This window comes from Lissotriton helveticus, chromosome 6 (assembly GCF_964261635.1).
Source record: "Lissotriton helveticus chromosome 6, aLisHel1.1, whole genome shotgun sequence".
Taxonomy (NCBI): Eukaryota; Metazoa; Chordata; class Amphibia; order Caudata; family Salamandridae; genus Lissotriton; species Lissotriton helveticus.
The window spans coordinates 1761369168-1761375773 of NC_136067.1; positions in this window are offsets into that span (position 1 = coordinate 1761369168).

Below are 6606 nucleotides of genomic sequence, written 5' to 3' on the forward strand. Positions count from 1 at the left end.
ACCCTTTCAACTCCCTAACTCTTCCCTGCATACTTTTTTTAGGTCCCTCCAAGATGTCATCAAGTATTGTGTCTTCTACCACCATCACCTTAGTTGGGGCATGTGGATTGATGGTAAAATGAAGATTGAACTATGAAACCATCCTAAAATAGGTGGTCCTGACTCAGCTATGTACACCTTACCTTTTACATACCTGTTTTTAAACTTGATATCAGTGTACTTGTACCCTATGATGTCTATTTTCTCTCCTTGATATCCACCCAGATTAATGCTCTTAGGTAACAAACGTACATGGGGCCACTCGGATAAAATCATACTCTTGGGTGGAATGGTATAAAATGAGCCAAAGTACACCATTAATTCCACCTTTTTATTCCTAATGGTAAACTCCTGTGTTGGTATGTTCCTTCTACCAAAACCCCTTTGTGCTTCCCCAACACACTAAACTCTATCTGAGCTTGAATTCCCAGCTATGGAACGTGCCTTTTCCATTAACTCTGCCACCTTCCCTTTTCCGTTGGTCCTACACATTTTTGCAGATTGCACTTTATATCTGTACTTTCTACATTCGTTGCCAATGGCAACACATTTTTTGCATCTGAAGTATGGTTGTTACTACCACACCTGTTATATACCTTGCTAGAGGATTTATTGCTAAAAAACCCTTTCCCCACTTTTCCACACCCCACCTAGAGGTAGTTGCTACCTCCTCATCCACTTTATCTCCTGCAGACACCTCATTTCCCCCTTCAACATCCCTCTGTTCCATCCCCCGCATGCAATATTCGGATTCCACCACAATTTTAACGTTTGCAATAGCGTACTTCAAAAGTGGATCTTTCACAACCACTCCTGCATCTTCATGCTTCTGCTCTGCACTAAAAGCTGACCTCTTATCATTTTGTCTGTCATTGTACCAGTTTTTTGTGAGTGTGTATAACATTTGTATTTCCTAATAACCACATTGGCACCTTTGCCAAACCTCATCTCTAGTTTCTTTCTTGCTTCATGTAGGAAAGTAGGATCTGCTTTTTATGGTTACCCCCATGTTTTGCTTGAAGTAATGCTGTTTTTGACTAGTCTGACTGGAATCCTGCTAATCAGGACCCAGTCTATCTGCTTTCTCCCTAAACTGTTCTGTTCAGTACCTAGGTACATCCCAGATTGGATACTGTGTGGTGTTTTCACTGTTTTACTGTTTGAAATGTGGCTCAAATATTTTACACTTTACCTCTTTAGTTAAGTCTCACTGCTCTGTGCCATGCTACCAGAAGGTGAGCACAGGTTAATATATAGTGTGTTTGTGACTTACCCTGACTATAATTGTGGTTCTTGCTTGGACAGGGTGCATACTCTGCCAACCAGAACCCCAGTTTCTAACATTATGCACCTCATTTATAGATACAGGTGGGTAGAGAGAGTAGGCATTGCAACAGGGTAATATCTTGAGGCAAAGACCTGAAAAAGGAATGAGTTCATCTGGTCCTAGTACAATACACAACACATGGATTAGTAGGCCAATAAAATACTGCACCTGAGGTACCTATACAAAATAGAACTCCCTGCAGAATACAGAAAGTAAAAGCAAAGTAGCGAGAAAGATAGGCAGGAGGCATGAACTATACAAGGGGAAAGCTGTACACATAATAGACATGCACAAGTTGTAAAGATGATATACTACACACACACCTGTACATAAGCGAACTTGAGACAGTTATTTACTGCTTACCATGGAAACTGCCCCAAGAATGCACTCTGAAAACAAAACAGGATAAATGGGACCCATTGAAGTGTTTGCTGACTGGTGTTGGAGTGTCATGTATGTAGTCAGTCTGTTGTAAAGACTTATAAAAGTTGTTTTGGTGCAGAGCAGGCTACAACGTTTGTGGTAATAGGCAGGACTCAGACATGTTTTTGCTTGGCTCTCAGTGGGCAGACCAGACAGGTGGAACCACAGCACTACTAGAGATGCTAGGCACTGTATTGGCAGGCAGTAGAACATTATATATAGAACAGGTTCCCTAAACAATAATATCCTTCTGGATTGGGAGCTTCTAAACCAATTTTCAGATAACAAAAGTTTCCACCAATATGGGAGGGGTGAGGCGTTTTCCTCAGCCTCGCCCCTGGGTTGGATTGCCTGTTCCAAATAAGAGTCCTCATCTACCTGGCAGCCCATAAACTTGAGTTACCTCCTTTGAAAAAGTCAGTTCAGTAACTGCAGCCATGCTAGTGCCTAAGTACAGCAATCATGAGAGTTTACACTGTGTAAGAGAGACACGCTTGTTAGGGGCCTTCCTATCTGGAGAGGGGGAATGATCATAGGTGTCCACTGCAGATTGAGAAAGAGACAGTTTGACCGTAGTCACCCAGAAACACAGCAGCAGCAAGCTGAGAAGGTCTCAGTCCTACACAGCCCTCATCCTCCTGGACCTCTCCACGACAAACACTGTATCCCACCCAATCCACATCCAGCACATACATGATATTGGAATCCAAGGACCCACACTCCAATGGATATGTTCCTTCCTGACTGGAAGAACTGAATCAGTCAGCCTTGTTTCCTACTTCTCCAATGCCCGCAACCTCATATGTGGAGTACCACAAGGATCATCGCTCAGCCTGTATCCTTTCAACCATTACATGAGCTTGTGCACAAGCAACATCTGCACCTGTGAGATTGAATCCTGTTGTACGCTGATGATAGACAGCTGATCCTCTCTGACAAAAATCCCAACACTTGTACCAAGTTCACCACCTGCATGACCAAAGTTGCAGAGTTTATGAAGACCGATTGTCTCAAACTGAATGGCGAAAGGACAGAAGTCATGATTTTCGGAAAGAAGTGATGGCCATGGGAACTCTACCTGGTGGCTGGTAGAACTCAGCGCTGGACCCACTTTCCACGCCAAGTACCTTGGTATTATCATTGATAGCCAACTTAACATGAAAGCCCAGGTCAAAGCCGTTACAGCTTCTGAAGATGCTGAGGAAACTCTTTCTGCAAATCCATCACCCAGGCACTTGTCACAAGCAGACTTGACTACCGTATCAGCAAGCACCTCACAAGGTAACTCCAAACCATTTAAAATTCGGCAGCCAGAATCATACTCAACCTTCCATGCCACATACACATCACACCGTACCTAAGGAAACTCCACAAACAACCCCAGTTCAGACTCTTCACACACATCTTCAAGCCCTAGACAACATAGGCCCAGTTACCTCAACCACCAAATCTCATTCCACAAACTCAACAGGCACCTTTAATTTGCTGGCTCCAACTCGCACACATCCCATGCTTCAGAAGAATGAAAGTCATCATTTGGGCTTCTAAACCGCACCTAAAGGCAGGAACAACCTGGCATTTCACATCAGAGATGCCTCTTCTATTCTAAAATCTCACATGAAACTAAAGACATGGCTCTTCAAACAGACTTCCACTCACCAGCCATACACCAGGCAATAGCTGAAGGCCATCTTCTCAGCAAGGACCCCTTAAAGCAGATCAGAGGTCATTCAAAAACACTTAATATGGCTCTTCTTGGGGTAAGGTAAACGTTTGCCACACTAATCCCTAAGAGGGGGAGATTGTCCAACCAATTTCCTTGGCTGTCCATGAGATATTGTGAACACCAACTAACAATGTTAGCCAGCAGATGCCCAGGTCTTGCCCCATCACTAGAACAGTGACTCTAAACCTGAGCACGCTAGGATGACCGCGCAGCTGTTCGCGGCTTGGAACAAGCAGCTTCTAAACTGATTGACAGCGGGCGAGAAGGTCTCTGGTCTCGCAGCCGGTGTATTGAGGCGGCTGTGGGGCTCCTGGGAGGCGCATGGAGTACTTGGCACGAATCCCTCATCGGGTGAAAGGACGGAGACGCCGCCGGTAAACGCAAAAAACTGCCAGCCTGCCCGATTAGCCTGGGAGCAGATAAAAGGGATAAAACACTTTGATAGGAGCGCTACACGGATTGCAAAAAGGTGGGAAATTAGGGGAAACGCTGGCTTCTAAACTAATGTATGCGCTTTCTTTGGGGACATAGCTTAACGCCGTGAGGGAAACGGCTGAGCTCTCTGACCTTCTGCTCATCGCCGTGAGGCAAACGGCCCGCTATTTCATCTTTGCCGCAGCAGTGAGGGAAACGGCCAGCTTGGGACCTGAACTACATTTCCCAGCATTCCCTGGCAGCGCTGAGAGGTGACACCAGCGTCTGCACCGGGATTCCCTTCATCAGCGCTCCAGCCCCACGCAACGCGGGACACGTGGGCAAAGGGCGGGCCGTCTGTGGCCGTCAGGGGCCAGAGGAGGCTGGGCGGGGCCACCCCTCGTGGTGCTAGTAAACTGGTTCCGGAGTGAGCAGCTGGATGCTGAACGAGGATCAGGTGAAGAGGAGAAGAAGAGCGCTCTATGACTTTGGGCCCAGGAAACGCAAGTTGATCGGGAAATCTGGTGTGGGGAACTTTGGTTGATGTTAGTTATCGGCACTTCACGTGTGCCAGAACTTGGTTGAGGAGAGGTGAAATAAGGCGTACGTGCGGGGATTGCAAAATTTGGGTGACTTTGTTGTACTTTCCATTTAAATATCATGGCCGGTAAAGTGAAAACGCGTTAGACCAAAGGAAAACTGAACCCCCCCCCCAATGTTTCAGGCGCCCTCTCATGATAAAAGTATAATCCTTCCACCATTGGCACAGCCCACTGCAATTGATCGTATGCTGCGGAAAGCAATTGGGGCAGAATCGAGCGAAATAGAGCGAACAGAAAGGCGCTTGTCCTTGACACCACTAACGGATTTATCTATCTTGTCCCAGGGGTCAGTTAATGAGGTTATGGTTATCCCTTCCTCCATCCTGTTAGAGTCTCTTGACCAGGACATCCCTTGTGCTCAGTTGGTTAGTGGGGCAGACACAGCGGAATCTGTCCCTGGTAAATTAAGCCTGATTAATAAGAAACAAAGAGTCTGCTCGAAGATGTCTAGAACCAAGAAAACTAGAGCTAGTACCCTTCTATCTGTAGCAAAAAATGCTTCAGGGGAGGCTAGGGCAGAACAGGAACCCCAGCTGCCAGCCCCGCCGATCTGGATGGCACAGATAGTGTCTGATTTAAAAACCCATTTAGAGTCCTTCATAGTAAGCCAGATAAAGCCACTGGTTAGTAGGCTGGATAAAATTATGAATGAAGTAAAGAATAGAGGTAATGCATTAGGCCCATCCTTGATTACCACTAGCATAGTGACTACTACTGATCCTAGCCTAGCTCATCAGATGGCCACACTATCGAGTGGGACGGCCTGTGAGCAATCCATGCTAACCCAAATCTCTAACCTACTAGGCTCATCAGTGCAGCAGGATAGGTCTTTGATTCACATAGAGCAAGTACCACATGCTGGGGAGGGCCCATCTATGCCTCCGCCAGAACAGTTAAATAATCAGACCCTAAATCTTAAAGTTTCAGTGACAAATAAGATAGACTGTGTGCCCAATATATGTACCATTAATGCTTTACCCACTAATAACTTACTGCCAGAAGTGTCCCCTACGTAGTAGTTCTTGCAGGGGCGCCGGATCTAAAGAGAGAGCAGAATGAGTCACACCTGGAATTAAGAAATAAGACCATACACTGGTTGAACCAAAACAGACTTCTTGTAGGTAACAAAAAAAGGGGAAATTCTCCATGTTAGAAGGGTGAATTGGCTAGGCAGTAGGTGCAAAGACATAGTGGGTAACTGCATAATTGTAAATTTTAGGGACAAAAGAGTAGTGGAGCACATCCTTAAAAATGGGAGAGATAACATTGTAAGCAGTATAATACCCTTGCCACTAGGATACTTTTATCCTAGACAACCTGTAGCAGATGATGGAACCCACCTTTTTGGGAGACCAAGGGAGGGCATAAACCCAAACAGAACCTACGTTATACTTGGGGTAATCCCGGGGTGAGAGATTGGGGGCTATCTAATTGGACAAATAGATTTTGTCCTTTGATGTCCCTTGAGGACAATGATTGACTAATTAGACCCATGATGCCCACAGAATCCCCCGTAAGAAGAATAGGTGGGAATATCAATCCCCAGGAACGGCGAGGGGTGGGGCTGATAGCGTCACATAAAATTGTTTCTATAGATTCCCTGGCAATAAAAGAGGCTCATACACCAACAGTATCTAGGGCGGAGAAATCAGCTAGGGCCCAAGAACACCAGCCTAATACTATAGGTGGAGGCACCTAAGACAAAGGTGAGTCAAGGGACATTGTACACACTAAAGTACAACAGGGCAGAGGGGCCCAGCTAGGGCCCATAAGGGCTAAAGAAGGGATTATTAATGAAAATCCATGCACCCATGGACTAGTGGGTGAGCAGTCAGCAGATGGGGGAATACAAATAATTTCATGGAATGTAGCAGGTTTGGCAAGTAAATTTGATAATAGTGAATGGTGGCTGTATATAAGCCGATTCCAGATTATCAGTTTACAAGAGACTTGGGTGGTTGATGATAGCCTCTTTCACATGACAGGTTATAAATGTTTCCACATACCGGGTCAGAAATCTAGATCAGGTAGAGCAATGGGAGGCCTGTCCATATATGTGGACTTAAACCTCCAAG